The sequence below is a fragment of the Lissotriton vulgaris genome, chromosome 7 (genome assembly GCF_964263255.1).
Source record: "Lissotriton vulgaris chromosome 7, aLisVul1.2, whole genome shotgun sequence".
Taxonomy (NCBI): Eukaryota; Metazoa; Chordata; class Amphibia; order Caudata; family Salamandridae; genus Lissotriton; species Lissotriton vulgaris.
The window spans coordinates 1186359072-1186376857 of NC_141695.1; positions in this window are offsets into that span (position 1 = coordinate 1186359072).

Consider the following 17786-nt stretch of genomic DNA (forward strand, 5'->3'; position numbering starts at 1 on the left):
TTAAAAAACATTTTTCAATGTGCACTAACCAGGTCAGTCTAGTAGTATTCTTTATCTGTATGATTCCCTGCTCTATAATCCACTAACTCGTCGGTGGACCACAGACGAACCCAATAGAGTAGCGGACGTAGGGAAGCATAGTCGTCAGAACGAAGTATGTTTAAGTCCCAAAGTAAAGGAATTAGAGGGGTACAACCTGGAACAGCTAAAAGTTGTCTAAAAAAGCTGTTTTCCTGTACTGAAAAAGAATCTCTAACTACATGGCCACACAGTTCTGCTCCATACAAGGTGGCCGATTGAGCTTTGTACTTAAATAGCTCAATTGCTGGTGATACTGCCTTACAAAAACAGTTTTTATACTTCCTTATTATAGGGGCTTGGTTTTGTATTAACGTTAACCTCGATTTTTCTATTTGCGATTTCCAATTCATTTTAGAATCGAGGCTAATACCCAGGTATTTAAAGTTTTGGACCTGTTCGATGTTCTCGTTATTTACACTAAAATCTTTGTTAAAACCCTTATGTGGACTGATCGACATAACCTTGGTTTTAGAGGGATTAACTTCAAGGCTTTTGTTCAAACAGTACGAACGAAATTTGTTCAACAAATTCTGTAATCCTTTAGGGGTCTGGGAGATTAAAATTGTGTAATCCGCAAATAGTAGTGCCGGAACGGCTTGACCACACAACTTGGGAGAGTCCTGCTCGCAGCCCAAGAGGGTGTCTGGGATGTCATTTACATAAAGAGAGAAAAGGGTTGGCACCATAACGCAGTCTTGCCTTACACCTCTCTTTATGTCTATTCTTTCCGTTAACTCTCTGTTAGGTCCCCACCTCACTCCTGCATAATTCCCCTCATGCAGCCTGATTAGTTGTTGTAGTATAACCCCGGGACTCCCATGTCCCTTAGTGATTTCCAGAGTTTCCCCCTCGGGACCAGATCAAAGGAGGCCCTGAGATCCACAAAATCTACATATAGGTGAGAGTTCCTTATATTAATATATTTCCAAATTAAACATAAAAATCTAAAAACTTGGTCTACCGTACTAATTCTAACTCTAAACCCTGCCTGTTATTTTGTTAAAATAGAATTTTCCTCGATCCAGATATTTAACTTGCTTAAATGTTGGCGTGCAAAAATCTTTTGGAGCACATCTATCAGACTGATTGGTCTGTAATGGGATGGGTTAAGTCTATCTCTCTTCTTAAAGATGGTTACAATTTCGGCGCCCTGCCAAGTCTCCGGAATTGGGGCCCCCCTTAAAATGTCATTACTGAGCAAATTGATATACGGAGCCCACAAGTGGTTCTCATGTTTCCAGAGATCGCCAGGTATTCTATCTGGGCTCGGAGCTTTACCCTGTTTGACTGCATTAATGGCTAGTATAGTGTCAGACAAACTAAATGTTAAGGGTATGTCACACAAGTCTAGTTCTATGTTCCTATGTGTCCCCTCTTCGTCGTCCCTACCGCACGAGTACAGGGATGAGAAGTGCTTGACCCAGACACTTTCTTCAAGGAACCTATCCCTCAATGGGGTTCCATCTTTAGCACCACTCGCAATGAGGTTCCAGAAAGAGGATTGGTCTTTCAGTTTACATGCTGAAAGCAGGTTCGACCACACTTTTCCATCCCATTCCTTTTTTGCAAGTTGGATTGTTTTTTTGTACTGCATTCTTTTGTCTCTGATAATATTAATGTGGTTCCCTTTTACAGCTTTTATTAGTTCAGATTTCGCCTGTCGGCAGGCTGTACTATACCAGAGACCTTCCTTCAAATAAGATTGTTTTGGGCCAAATTGTACTTGCTTGGTCCCATTTGAGAAGGTCTCTCTGAGCTGTGCCATCAGTTTCCCATGCACCTCTGTTAAGGAGATGCCCTCAGTGTTATTATCGACTAGCGGTGACATTAAAATTACATAAAAATCATAAATTTTCTTTATGATACTCACATTACTCATAACAGCAGGCCATTTTAGGGACCTGCGGTTATTGGACTCTAGGGGGTCATCAGATCGAATGTGACCACAAGGACTCAGCTCAGTGGGGGACGCAAATAGCGAGCTACAAATGGTCAAAGTTAAAGGGAGGTGGTCACTTTCTATGCGGTTGTCCACCTTCAGGACCAGAACCAATGGCCATAGGCGCGTAGAGACCAATATGTAATCTAAATGACTGGCACATCGGCCTCTTGTAAAAGTAGGATTACTTGGGCAATCTGATAGGAAACGCCCATTACAGGCACGCAAACCTTGTTCCATTGTCATTTTTAATAGTTGCAGGGCACCTTTTGAGCAAGCAATGGTATTGCTTGCATCAATACAGGGGATATTGTTAGCACTATCTTCCTCCCCGTAAATATCTTCTAACCCCACAACTGGCTCAAACTTCCTATTGAAGTCTCCTCCTATGATCAGCATGGTTTTGTGGTCTAGGCTATAAATAATATTATCTAACTGGGCTATTGTTAACGATTCTTTATTAGGCGATTGGGGTCTGTTATAGATGTTAATAATACAGACCACCCGTCCTTTAACATCCTGAAAATTTATAACCAAAATATCAGGGCTGTTAAAGTCTATCTGTTTAAAAGCAATGCTCAATGTAGTTCTCGCCCAGATTATCAGACCGCCAGAGGGTCTACCTTTGTTTGGATTACTAGCCGGAATATAGAATGACCTATACCCTACTTTAAAGTAGTTTTCTACTCCCCATGTTTCTTGGAATAAAATGAGACCCCTACTATTAATATAGTCATGCCATGCTGGGTCAGACATGTTTTTCCCTATGCCGGCAATGTTCCAAGAAATTATTTTCGCCTTAACCTTATCCTTAACAAATAATTGTTTATTGACCATATTTATATCTTCTTGGGTTTTTTGGGTTAACAATTTTAAATTTCCCCATTGATTCATTGAAGCGGAATTGCTAGCCTGATTAGCTACTTCCCTTGTATTACACATGTAGTTGCTCCCATGGGTATGATTTGTTGTTCTAACACTTTTCCCTGTTTCATATGTATCTCCCAGTCAGTACACTTCCTCTAGCCCATATAATGGTGTAAATTGATTATTTATAACCACCGGGGGATAGGTAGTAAGGCCATCTAACATCTCTTTGTGAGTGGTAAATTGCTGACGCCCAGATAGGTCTTTTATACGAATAGGGCCCCTGTCCATGTAATGGTATTCATTACAAATTAGGCTCACTACCTTGCTATCTCTAAAGTTAACAATAATTGTGTCTCCCTGTATGTCTTTTGGTCTTCTTCCTATCCAGTTGACTCTTCTTGCAAACAGTACCTCTCCGTTCAAATGTCTAGGGATCGGCCTGTTTTTATTCAGCCAGAATATCACCTTATTTTTTAGTTCTTCTTGGTAAAATTCTGGTTTCCGGCTCTTTAATTCTGGTACACAAGTAAGTGCAATAACGTATGGTAATGATTCAGGCAGTAGGTCAACCGTAACCAAGGGGACTCTCAAACTGCAATCATGATTTACTTTTATTTTTTCCATACCTTCTGGGAAAGCAACATTTTCAGATACATTATTACCTGTGCTGGCTGTGATGTGTTGTGCAATCGTTTCAGAGGCTTTTTTAGTCTGCTTGTTAATCTGTTTGTTAGTGATAGGACCCTTTGGAGTTCCTACCTCTGTAGTTTTAGTAGTGGTAGCACCAGTTATAATTCCTGTAGTGTTAGCAGCAGGTTCCCTTGGAAGAGGCACCATATTCTCCATTCTCCCTCTAACTTCGAGTTTTACCAGATTTTTTAAGGAGGTAAAGTTATCTAGGGTTAACTGTTCAAGTTTCTCCAGCTTGTTATTTACCAATGTTATCCTTTTGAGGAGAGGGAGGATCAATGATTTAATAACCTTTTCTATCTGTACCATTGACACTTCAACTTCCTCTATAGGGGTTAAGGGAGACTTTCCTACACAGTTACCTCTAGTGTTTCGAATAGGTCCCCTTGTGTATCATCCGACCTTGCTAGAGCTCTTTCTACTGGTAAACCTTGTTCGAAAGTAGCGGGATCCACCATTTTCGAAACTTTTGGTTTCCTCCCTTTCTGGGTGGCTTCGATCCTTTTTCTTTTTGTTGTACCTCTAATAATCACTCGAGTTTGGGCTTGTCTACTAACCAATTTGGAGGCAAAAGTATCCTCAGTTAGGAGGATCTCCTGTACCCTTATTAGGTCGGTAGTACCTGACTGGCTGGGTCCCTCACTAATAAGTGGCGCTGATGGTCTAGCTAGTGCATTATGGGAATCATCCTGAAATAAAGGCCCCAATGAGGAGGTGTCTAGTGAAAGGGAGGACTCTGCGCTTAAATCTTCGACCTGCAGAATTGGTGTTTGCGAGAGTCTGCTATCAAAGGGGTGTGATACCAGAAGTGTATCTTGTAAAGGTGAAATGGTGAGGTTATTCTCTACCCTAGGGAGTTCTACATATGAGTCCAAAAGTATAGAATCGGAAATATTTGCCTGTGTCAAAGAAGTATTCATTTGCAATAGAGGCAAACGCATATTTGGAGGGAGCGAAAGGCGTCTCTCCGTACTCTCAATAGCCGTGACGACCACCCCAATTGTCCTCCGCAACATCCTATCTATCGCGGTCAACCTTGGCAATGGGGCAGTAGTATTCTTTTTGAGTCTGAAGCTAACCGTGTTTTGACAGGGGTATTTTTACCCATAGTTCAGGCGACAATAAATATCAAAACAGAAAGAGTACCTTTAAGTCGCAATAGTAGGTCTAAACAGGTCAGTTCGGCACAGCCAAGGGGGGTGGCCCAGCCCAGCCTTGGCCAGCCCCGGACGGCCACAGACGGCCCGCCCTTGTCCCGGGCTTCTCCCGGGACGCTCCCGAGCGCTCCCGCGCAGCGGGCGTCTGTGTCAGTTAAATATCACGTGCGGTGGCCGTGGGCGGGGCTGTCAGACGAACGCTGGACCAGCTGCTCCAGGTCAGGCAGGGACTCCTGGTACTTGGAGTTCCGGCTGGCGTTCGGCGCGATCTTTCTGTGACCCCCTCGCCCCACAGCAAAACACACACAGGTGCCCAGATGAAGTGGCTCCCTCCAAGGTTCAGAGCCGCGAAGAGAGTAGGGGGCTTCAAAGGGCTTCAAAAACTCTTCCTACAGGATAGCAGCTAACAGCAGGGCTCCTCACAATTCGCTGTGGCAGTGGCAGTCCCCGTTGAGGCGGTGAAACAGTGGAGTTTTTACGTGCAGTGGCCGTGGGCGGGGCTGTCAGCCGAACGCAGGACCAGCTGCTCCAGGTCAGGCAGGGACTCCTGGTACTTGGAGTCCCGGATGGCGTTCAGCGCGATCTTTCTGTGGCCCCCTCGCTCCACAGCAAAACACACACAGGTGCCCAGATGAAGGGCTTCAAAAACTCTTCCTACAGGATAGCAGCTAACAGCAGGGTTCCTCACAATCAGCTGTGGCAGTGGCAATCCCCGTTGAGGCGGTGAAACAGTGGAGTTTTTACCGTGCGGTGGCCGTGGGCAGGGCTGTCAGACGAACACGTGACCAGCTGCTCCAGGTCAGGCAGGGACTCCTGGTACTTGGAGTCCCGGCTGGCGTTTGGCGCGATCTTTCTGTGGCCCCCTCGCTCCACAGAAAAACACACACAGGTGCCCAGATGAAGGGCTTCAAAAACTCTTCCTACAGGATAGCAGCTAACAGCAGGGCTCCTCACAATTCGCTGTAGCAGTGGCAATCCCCGTTGAGGCGGTGAAACAGTGGAGTTTTTACCGTGCGGTGGCCGTGGGCGGGGCTGTCAGCCGAACGCGGGACCAGCTGCTCCAGGTCAGGCAGGGACTCCTGGTACTTGGAGTCCCGGCTGGCGTTTGGCGCGATCTTTCTGTGGCCCCCTCGCCCCACAGCAAAACACACACAGGTGCCCAGATGAAGTGGCTCCCTCCAAGGTTCAGAGCCGCGAAGCGGCACCCACGAAGCGGTGCGGCGAGTAGTGGGCTTCAAAGTGCTTCAAAAACTCTTCCTACAGGATAGCAGCTAACAGCAGGGCTCCTCACAATTGGCTGTGGCAGTGGCAATCCCCCCAAATACTAATACATTTATAATAAATGTGTAATTTTAAATATATAACTTAACATAATTGTTGCAATTTAATTTTAAAATTTTCTACAAAAATACCAAAAAAATTCCCCAAACATTACACTACGCAATCCTAAAACACAAATATTTCATACAATAAAACAATGGTAAATAATTTTCAAAATATAAATACATATTTTCCAAATATTTTCTAAATTAACATCAAATACATTTCTAAATTTTAATAAATAATTTAAAATTAATTTCGAAATTATTTTCAAATAAATATGCAAATTTTAATAAATAATTCCAAATTAATTTCTAAATTAATTTAAAATTAATTTCTAAATTTAAAGAAATAATTTCACATTAATTTAGACATGATTGTCAAATAATTATCTGAATTTAAATAAATAATTTCAAATTCATTTCTTAATTAATTTCAAATTAATTTCTAAATTTAAATTAATAATTTCACATTAATTTACAAATTAAATTCAAATAAATATCTAAATTTAATGAATCTTGGGCCCCGATTCTTAGCGTACGTGCGGCTCTTATACACAGACCTCACGACCGCGGTGCGAGTAGGCGGAGGGGTCTCCCGCTCTTTCAGTGCGAGGCAGGGTTGCCCCCTCTCCCCATACTTATTCGCACTGGCGATGGAGCCCCTTGCGGCGTGGGTGTGCATCGACGCCCAACTGAAAGGCTTCCAGTGGTCATCAGACGTGGCTGATAGAGTGGCTCTGTATGCGGATGATGTGCTGTTCTTCCTCACAGACCTCGAGCGCTTGGGACCTCGTATCTTGCGAATTTTACAAATATTCGGTGAAACATCGGGCCTCTATATGAACCCTAGTAAGTCTACCCTCTGGACTCTGGGAGGTCCGCAGCATGTGGGGGACTGGGCCAATGAGCTCCAGGTGACGGCTGATGGAGTAAAGTACCTGGGAGTGTACCTCACAGAGGACGCCTCCGTTGCCAGGGAGCGCAATATCACCCCGGTATGGGACCGTGTGCGGGATGACCTCAAGGTTTGGGCCAGAATGCCGCTTTCCATACATGGTAGATCTGCCATCTTTAAGATGGTGGCGCTTCCTCGCCTGCTTTATCAATTACATAATCACACAGTGCTGATCCCACAGGATTGGTTTTGGGGTCTTAACACAGTGTTGAGTGGCTTTCTGTGGGAGGGGGGAGCTGGGCGAGTGGCCCTACGGACCTGCTTTCGCTCCACATACACGGGTGGGCTGGCCACGTCTGACGTCCTTTCATAGTACCAGGCATCCCACCTTCTGGTTTTGAATGATTGGTGGTACGCAGATAGGAGAGATCCTGCTTACGTGGTGGAGCGAGCCCTGATGGGTACTGCCTCGCTACATATGCTCCTATACTCGGCACCCCTTAGGAGGTCCCTGACATCTATTACGCAGGTGGTCTTCCAGATATGGCGGCAGGCCCTACGTAGGATGGGATGGTGGAATGTCCTGGCGTTGGAAACTCCACTGTGGCAGAATGGAAGATTGCCCCAGCTCGCTGCCTTGGTGGGCTTTAGGGAGTGGGATACAATTGGCATTTCCTCTCTGGGCGATGTCATGTCAGGGTGTGTCCTTAAGTCCTTTGATATTCTAAGGGAGGAATTTGAGATGCCTCGTACCCACTTCTACAGATACCTCCAATTCCGGCATGCGCTCACTCCGTATCTCCAGGGGGTATAGGAGCTGCCCGAGTTTAGTCCCATTGAAGCCAAGCTCTTTATGGAGGAATTGCCTGACAGGAAGATATCCCGTATTTACAAGACCCTAGTGTGACATTGCTCCACAGACCTGGCGCAGCTTAAAACAGTGTGGGAACAAGATGTTGGGGAGCTTGATGATGAAGACTCGGTTGAGGCCCTGGAGGGACCCAGGGGAGCGGCCATTTCCATGCGCTTGCGACTTGTGCAGTTCCGGTATCTCCACTGTACATATTACACCAGACAGCGCCTGTGGAGGACGGGCTTAATTGCCTCCCCAGATTGCTTTAGATGTGAATCTGAAGTGGGTACGCTGCTGCACACTGTGTGGGATTGTAGGGTCTTACAGAGGTTCTGGGATGGGGTGTTCAGATGCTTGAATGAGGCCCTGGCCTGGGGGCTCCCGAGAAATCCTAAGCTGGCCCTCCTCCATGTGATGGCTGATGTGGGGGGCAATCGCTATAAGCGGCATCTTCTCTTGTTGGGACTAATCCTGGCTAAACGGGACATAGCGAAATCCTGGAAGGCGACCCGAGCCCCTTCACTTATAGCTTGGAAGAATGGGATGGACTTCTGCATGGGTCTGGAACAACCAATATTTGTGGCCAGGGGCTGTCCTCAAAAACACTATAAGATCTGGAAAAGGTGGGCAGACTATCGGGGTCTGGAACTGGACCCGCCACCTGAGGAAGATGCATTTCAGTTCCCCTGACAGCCTGACAGCTCAAGATCTAGGCAGACATTGTGGCACACTGAGCGGGAGTTTCATGTTCTCATGCCACATGGGCGGACTATGCAGCGGCGCGCGCGGGGGGGAGGGGGGGCTTGGGGGGGGCCGAGGTGGGCGGGGGGAGGTGGGGAGTTTGATCCTGGGTTTCACTTGTTTGTAATTGATTGACCAATATAAAATAATTGCATGTATTAATGCTTTACAACTTCCTGCTGGTAATTGTCTCTGGCGTTCAGAGCATTGCTTGTCTTATTTCTCATGCAATCAATAAAATCTGTTTTAAAAAAAGTATATCTAAATTTAAATAAATATTGTAAAATTAATTTCGAAAATTAATTTATAAATATTTTAAAACACTTCCCACCCTATTCCCCTAAAAACCCACAACCCGCTACTAAAACATAAATGTTTACTAAATTTTACAATTATAAAACATTTCTGTTAATTTATTTTTATATATTTTAAAACACTTCCCACCCTATTCCCCTAAAAACCCATACCCTGCTCCTAACATTTTTTATTATTTTTTAACTACACATTTATTTATTTTTAATTAAATTATTTATATATTTTATTACATTAAATAACAGACATAAACAATATTTTACTAAAAAAAATTTAAACTACAACATTATAAACATTCTACATTCCACAAATCGATATTCCAATAGTCGGTATTTTCTCTTTCGATATTCTAACACTCTATATTTTGACATTCAATATTTTTTACTTATACAAAAACTTGATATTTTCTACACTCGATATAAACTACTCGATATTTTATACTTCGATATTTTTTAAAACACTTAAAAATCAATAACATTAACATCGATATCACTTACCTCGATATTACTGCCATGTCGATATTCTGTAGTCGATATTCTGTCCAGTCGATATAAAAAACTCGACATTTAGACTGCACACCGTTAAACCAGTAGCTGTCCCCTGTTGGTAATTTTGCGATACTATTTGTAATAATGGGCCCAAGGATGACCGTCTATAAAAGGCAGAGTCCATTGACAACCTTTTTTCAGTTAGTTCTATTTCACGAGTCAGCACAGATAATGCCCTCGTGATAAAATGGTCCAAGGTGCCCATAAGCTAGCCACCAGCGTTAGACTTCCTTCCCTTCGGTTCCTTGGTAGTAGTCATAGCAAAAACCAAAAGGTAACCGACTTCCTAGTTAACTACTAATCTAATTGCCACTCCGTCACACTGGCATATAATATTTAAATATTTAAATGCACTGACCTTGGTTAGCAAGTGAAAGAGGGAGGCCCGTCCCGTCCTCAACCGGCCTCTAACGGGCTCAAACGGGCCCGCCCTTGGCCCGGGCTTCGCCCGGCCCACGCCCCGCCGGCAGGAGGAGGTACTCAGGGAAGTACTCCCGCTTGCAGGTGGGTGGGGCGGGTGATATGCGTGTCGCCCCCGCGGCCTCATGGGGGTTGTAGTCCGTCCTTATGCCCCGCAGCCTCTCAGCTCACCTTCAAACTCCACCAGCGCAGCGTCTCCCAAATCTGCAATGCTACCTCCCTGGCAGAGACGCAGGGCAAGCAATAAGGCCCATTTTCACACCTAGGCTCAGTATTTTATCACCTAAATCTCCTTCCGACACAGTCTGCTAGAGCCTGCGCCGTGCTCCACCAGTTTCAGTGTGCCTTTGACCTCCGACAGTTTCTGAGGTCTTTTAACAGCCACACGAGACACCTACGTTGTTGCAGACTAAGATTATTTCTCAAACATAGAAAATACTTAAATAAATATACGTTTTAATGCCACCCGAGCTGTTGTATAAATAGAAGGGAATGTACTTAACCCAGGAAAAAATCTGAGTTAACACAAGTGAAATTCCCAGTAGAAAAAAAAGCAACTACAAACTTATTCAAGACAGTGATGGTGATTTTAAAATCGTCCAGAGTTCAGAGATAGGCTAAGTATGCAGCACAAATCCGAAGAAGTTAGTTTGTTAGATTCCTGATATAAAGGAGGGAATGGCCCGCTCATCAGCGAGCTTGGAACAACCAACTTAAACCAACCTACTAGAACGTTCTTCCAGGCGAAAGCGTTACTGGGGAGGATGTTACCCTTCTCCCCTTCCAGAAACAAAGAATAATTGCACACCTGGCAATATAGTAAAATGTATATTCATTGAAAAAACATACTGAAAACCTGAGTTATGGTTCTGGCTCAAATGTGCAGACTCAATGAAATTCGCCAGTTATGATTAGCAACGCAGACAACACGTGTCTTAGCTCACACCACCTTGTTGCTTTCTAGATAGTGGCCATTTGTTGCTTACCGTTGGCAAAGAGGTGTGTTTAGCATTGAGCGCAGCTTGAGCTGTGGCAAACATTGCATGCATTGCTAAACATAACTGGCGACTTTGCACATGGTTTGTGGTGTTCAGAATTTGAGCAACAGTCATAACTGAGTGTTTAACTGTTTTTTCAGTGATTTTCTTGTTTTTTAATAATTCACTTGATTGTCAACCCCTGTTGAGCACTTCCTTGAGTCATGAGCAGCAGAAGGTAGGCCAAGAGTGCAGCCCATTGCCAGGCCCTGCAACCAACCCAGCACCGGCTGCGAAACTCAGTTGCACATGGGGTGGAAGATGCTTTGTAGTTGGTGCAGCCAAGGCATCGAATGGCCTCCAGAGGCATCTTAGAGCCTTGCCAAGTCTGCTTGCCTTTAGAAAGGCTTTGAAGACTTGGCTCCTTACTGTCTAGTCTTAGGCGTTGGATTTAATCCCTTCTCGCTTATGACCCCGGTAGGACTTCATGTAGCGACAGGACACCTTCGGGTAGCAGTTTGTGCTTTAGAAATTTCAATAACATTAAACATGGCCTTTGGTTCTGCATTGCAAGGGTTGGCCGCAGGTCCTGGCTTTCGGCCACACCCAGCACCCAACTAATTGTGAGAGACCAACTCCCATTGTGCACAGTCTTTGGCCATGAGCAATGTGCATTAGCCTAGGGTCTGATATATGACAAGGTCAAGCAACCAACCTGACACTGACTGGGAACAGCTTCTGCCCAAGGCGTTCAGCCGTGTACAGTAGGCGATGTAGCCACTGGGTCTGGCCTTTCATTTGCTAACCACTCTGCTCACAGCCTTTGACATAAAACTAGTGGCATATGGGAACAATTTTCTCGAGGGTGTGAATATATCTCCACCAGTGCCTCTACATAATCTTCAAATCCATATCTCCACCCGTCCCAATTTAAGGAGGTTTCTCCTAGGCTGTTGAAAAACATGGGAGCGTTCCCTTCATTCTCATTTGTAATGATTGAAGAGAGTTACTATTTTACATTCATAATAATGAAGCAGGAGAAACTGAAAGCAGCATAAAAGTGAATTCCATTGACAGTACAGAAGAATTCTTGCAATGTTGCTAGATAAACATTTCTTCCACCTTGCTGCTCCCAACTTTGCAGCAGTAGTAATTTCTCTGGTAGTTGTACAGAAGGATGTGTATTGTATAGTATTTATTGTATAGTATTCTCCCTGTTGTTGTAATGTTACTTCAGAAACTTTATTTTAACGTGCTGTTGCTTGTATTGCAGTAGTGTTCCTTCCTCTAATTGTTATACAACTCACTCTCTATCACAGGAAAATTCAATTTCTCTACTGTGCATCTCTGCATCTTCAGTAAGTGCCACATTCTTCAAGCAGACATTAGTACAAACGCAACACATTACCGTACACTCTTCAACACAGTGAGAGCAGGTGTCATAGATGACCTGTGGTGTGACCAACTCGCGTTCTCACCAGTAGCAGCAGGTTCCCCTTAGCTACACAGCTAAGTGGACACGTGTGGTTGATAATATGTATTGCAGGCACCATGCAGCATAACAGTGTTCTAGCCGATTCAACTCCACACTGACCACCCTTGTTCTTAGTATTAATTCCCCAGCATAGGAAGTACAGTAACGAAAATTATAGTTTCCTTTCCTTTGGAATAAGGGGAATGTTTCTCAGAAATCTGATTACTGGCCTCACACAGTTCCACTACTGTGTTTATGGTCTGTGCTGTATTCTCCTCCCCAGAACAATGTGGGTTACCAATGAAATCAGGGCAAACCCTTAGTAGAGACGAATTTACTAAATTACTGCTATTTAGGCTAAGTACCAAGAGTCTCCAACTTAATCAAGTTTAAACATAACAATTGGTCCCAGATAGATTATTTTACCAGGTGAAGTCTCCTCCAGTCCCATGCTATTACTAAAACATGTTCTTGTGACAAACTTACAAGTTTTATATAGTTGAGATCTTGTTTCCTCTAAATTTCCTGTTTGCTCAAAGTCTATTTACAAATGATGAGCAAAATTAAAATATATTATTTATAAAAAATGATTGGAGATGTGCTACTTTGGGATACATTGATCCTATAACGTGGTAGTCCACTGATCACTGAATCTGAAGAATTTATTAACGTTCCAGATAGCTGGAGGAAGGTTTGTTGCACAAAATTAGTAGTCATTAGACATGAACCCTAAAATATGATTGCATAAACGGCACATTTTCAGAAATGTGTAGATTAAATTTAATAATCTGAGAACGAATTGGTAGCTGTTACTTCAGTGGTAGCTGACAAAATGTAATAGCTGTACAGCCTGTGAAGTAAAATACCCAGACCAAACTACTAAATGCATGATTTGATATCTAAACAACGTTAACATTCAGTGGATACAAAGATGTTTAAAAGGAAGCGAAGTGAAAATACAGAAACTGACTTGTTGGAGTCCATGTAGGATTATGAGGTAGGGTAGTAAGAGGAGTATCTATTATAATAAACTCTAGGACTATTGATTTTGGTCTCCAAGCAGAATATGCTTGTCCAGGTTCCACAGACCAACTTTCCTCAGGAGTCATAGCCTTACAGTTTAAACGTTTGGAAACTTGGATGCGTGATGGATATGTTTTACATGATCAGTAAGACTACCCACTGATTGGAAGACCGAAGGTCAATCATGGCTACCCCGACACCACTACCCCTGCTTATACTTCAATTTAAGAGTGAAGGCACAGAAATTGTAAGATCCTTGGAACCTCTGATCACTTTGAAAACAGTTATTTTGTTGTTGTGGTGTACCATGCCAGCGGTAACCATGCACTTCGAATGGTGGCCATGCTCTTTCAGGAATCTTTTCCTAGCTAGGTTTTCCTAACATGGTTCTCTCCAATAGGTTAACTAACTTCAAATCCATGTGCATGAAGGTGGCATGAGATGTTTCAGAAGTTCGCAGTAATCTAGACCCCTTCTGTGTCATCTGTCTAGATAACCTAATGGTGGTAAGTGACATTTGGACTACTCCCCAGCCCACATCTTCATGTTGTTGAAGACACTGTAAAATAGAAAAACCTCCAAACTAAGGTAAATATGTCCCATATTCGCCTGAGACTGCTCATCTGCCCAGGACACCATTTGCACCTGCCAGAAATGTGCATCATTTCAAGGCTAAAGTCACTCTTTCGTGAATTGTGAGACTCCAACCAGCATGACTGATGTGTGCCATCCTTTATCCTCATAGGGTATATCTGAATTTTGTGGAGTGCTGTGGTTCCATAGAGTCACTGAAGAGGTGCTGCACTGCTGACCTCCTGCAATCTCCCGAAGGCGGTTGATTGGACTGACGAGAGGCAGCGGGCCTTCCATAACGTCAAGAAAGTTCTCTGTGAGCCACAAATCTTGAATGTAGTGGAGTCCTACCAATTAAAAAATTTTCATAATGGCGCACATAACCATGAGATTGTGGTCATCCTAGCCTAAATCAAAGAAAAAGATTGAGAACACCAGATACATTCCACTAGTTGCTGCCTCTGGTAGTAAATGTGTGCACAAAAAACAATATGCTTTATGATTGTACAGACATTGAAAGGTTTCTACTCATATTTGTTTGGGACAACATTTGTTTGAAGGTTTCCTAATCTATGCGATCCCCAAAATATAAATCTAGGCCTGTAGAGCCACCTTTGGTGATCTCTGGACAGCAAACACCCTTAAGTAGCCTCCAAATTCTTATGTCTTGAGGGTGCAGCGCCTTCAATACCTTACTTTAACTCCTTGTGGCACAATCAATCAATCAATCATAACATTTGTATAGCGCACTACTCACCCGGCAGGGTCTCAAGGCGCTTGGGGGAAGGGGTCCGCTATTGCTCGAACAGCCAGGTCTTGAGTTGTCTCCTGAAGGCGAGATGGTCCTGGGTCAGTCGAAGATGGATGGGGAGGGAGTTCCATGTCTTGGCCGCCAGGTAGGAGAAGGATCTACCTCCGGCGGTGGCTCTTCGGATGCGTGGTACGGCGGCGAGGGCGAGGCTTGTAGAACGTAGCTGGCGGGTGGGCGTGTAGAAGGTCAAGCGGTCGTTGAGGTACTTGGGACCCAGGTCGTGGAGAGACTTGTGTGCATGGGTGAGGAGCCTGAACGTGATCCTCTTGCTGACGGGGAGCCAGTGCAGGTCCTTCAGGTGGCCGGAGATGTGGCTGCGTCGGGGGATGTCCAGGATGAGTCGGGCGGAGGCGTTCTGGATGCGTTGGAGTCTTTTCTGTAGCTTGGCTGTGGTTCCGGCGTAGAGGGTGTTTCCATAGTCCAGTCGGCTGGTGACGAGTGCCTGGGTGACCGTCTTCCTGGTTTTGGTCGGGATCCATCGGAAGATCTTGCGGAGCATGCGTAGGGTGTTGAAGCATGATGAGGAGACGGCGTTGACTTGTCTGGTCATCGAGAGGGAGGAGTCCAGGATGAAGCCCAGGTTGCGTGCGTGGTCTGTTGGCTTGGGAGTGGCGCCCAGGGCGGGGGGCCACCAGGAGTCGTCCCAGGCGGAGGGCGATGGTCCCAGGACGAGGACTTCCGTCTTGTCTGAGTTCAGTTTCAGGCGGTTGTTCTTCATCCACTCAGCGACGTCTTTCATCCCTTCGTGTAGGCTCGTTCTGGCGGTGGCGGGGTCTCTGGTGAGGGAGAGGATCAGTTGGGTGTCGTCGGCGTAGGAGATGGTGTCTATAGTCTATGATATCTATAGTTTTAAGATGCCTTAGCTGCCCTCAGGGTGATTTATACTTACCCCCATGTAAATTACGTCTAGTGACCCTTATGTTTTTTATGAATGGCAATGTTTACAATCATTATAATTGTTATAATCATTGTAACTATTTTAATCACTGGAACGAGAAAGAGAGAAAAATGTATCACTTTCAGCTCTCCTACATCTCTCTATAGTTACTCATAGATGATCATGAACACCTTTGTATTTGAATTTGCAGCACCAACATGGTGCGGCACCAAAATGGAATAGTGCAGCATTTAATTAATTTGCTGCGTTTTGGTGACATGTCATCCTATTTACCTTCATACTTTTTTGTAAAAGTACACAAACGCACCCAGCTCAAATTGCCAACACATACAAACAAATCACTATACAGCACCGGCCTTGCCTACCTCAACAGCTGCATACATTTCCACCTAAATCCCAGGCACCTCTGCTCATTCGAACTCACACTAGCACACATTCTCCACATCCACAAAGCCACATCATCAAGAGGTCATGCTCTCTCCTACATTTCACTGAAAACATGGAATGACTTCCCACCCCACATCAGAGCTTCCTAATCACTTCGCATATTCCGCAGGAAGCTAAAGACCTTGCTTTTTGAATAAACTCACCAAGTAGATAGCTGCATAACACTTCTGCAAAATGTCTGGATACCCTCACTGGTGATTAGCATGCTATACAAATATACATATCATAACACTGTATAGTTCTGGCATGTGATTTAAATTTAGGCGTGGTAAGAGCAATTTAAAAATCGTTTTGTGTTTGTTTCTGTGCCCTGCAGCTAAACCATTTTCTCTCCCTCCTTGAACAGGAGATGCAATGTCGCAGTTGCTTCCGTACAATGTTTTTTCTTTATGTCTGAGTGACATGTTGACAAACCAGCCATGTAAATAACACATGCAAATTAAATCACACACTTCAAAAAGAACAGCTAGTCATGGCCTCTTTTACAGTTGGGATTGTTACTGGAATGGGTGTGGCAGATGTCTCACACCCTGGCTGCTTTTCGGTTTCTCACAAACAATGCCTACCTTCAGTGGAGAGGCATCGCAAAACAGAAGTTTGTTTGCATTCTAACTCAATTTTAGGTCTGTATAATTCATATTTCTTTTTAAGGTTGTTATTAATTCCAATACATTTCTTAGTGCACAATTAGATATCATATGTGTAGTAATTGAGCCGGAAACTGGAGCAGGATTGATGAGTTTATTGGTAAGTACATGGTCGTGGAGCCAGAAGGCAGAGACTCCACCAGGCTCTGCAGCCCAAGACCAACAGTAAAGCATACACATTCTACAGCACTAAGCAACAGACAAAGTTCTAGAGATGACAATGAAACATTCTGCAATTAATAGGATACACATTACTACACACCTTCCCTTCTTCTCGAAACAAAACAAAAACAAAAGAAAAAAAAAACAGAAGACTTTACCTGAATCGAGCAGATTTAGCACAAGATCTGGCACTCCTTCTAACATTAGCAGGAGGCACCGAGCTTTGTTGGGCACATGTACCTGAATCATTAGAATTTTGAACCACATTTGACAAATTGGTAACATTTTGAGAAGCATTAGAACCATGAACAACTTTGGACACTTTGGACCAATTCCACCAATGCCCACCTTCAACTTAAACAGCATTTTCACCAATTTTGACAACACTGACTGGTTTGCAAAATTGGCTTTCCCTTTCTTTACATAGACCTTACATAGACTTTACATAGACTTAATTTGACAAAGTCTTTGCGTCAAACCATTCCTTTTGTTTAGATTGAGTTTCAAAGACATTCTCTTTAACAAGAGACATCAATTTATTGACATCAGAATCAGATTTCAACACCTTTGACATCCACCCAGGTCTAAAGGTGGTGTTTGCTTTCCTTCCCCTCATAAGCACAAAAAGTTCAACTTTAGTGGTGGAGTGGGGCATGGTCCTGTAGAACTTGTTGTTGAGAGCTTGTAATACATCATGGTTGCCAGCTCTAGCCCATTTAACACACTCCCCAAAAACACAATTCATCCTCTCAACTAGTCCATTTGTTTGAGGATGGTAGAGTGAGCTCCTTACGTGTTTGACCCCTGAAGACTGCAGGAAAAGCTGAAATTCACTGCTCAAAAATTGTTTGCCATTATCAGAAACAATCACTTCTGGAATCCCTTCCTTCATGAACACATCTATGAGAAAACAAATGATGAATTTAGTATTAGCATCCTTGACAAG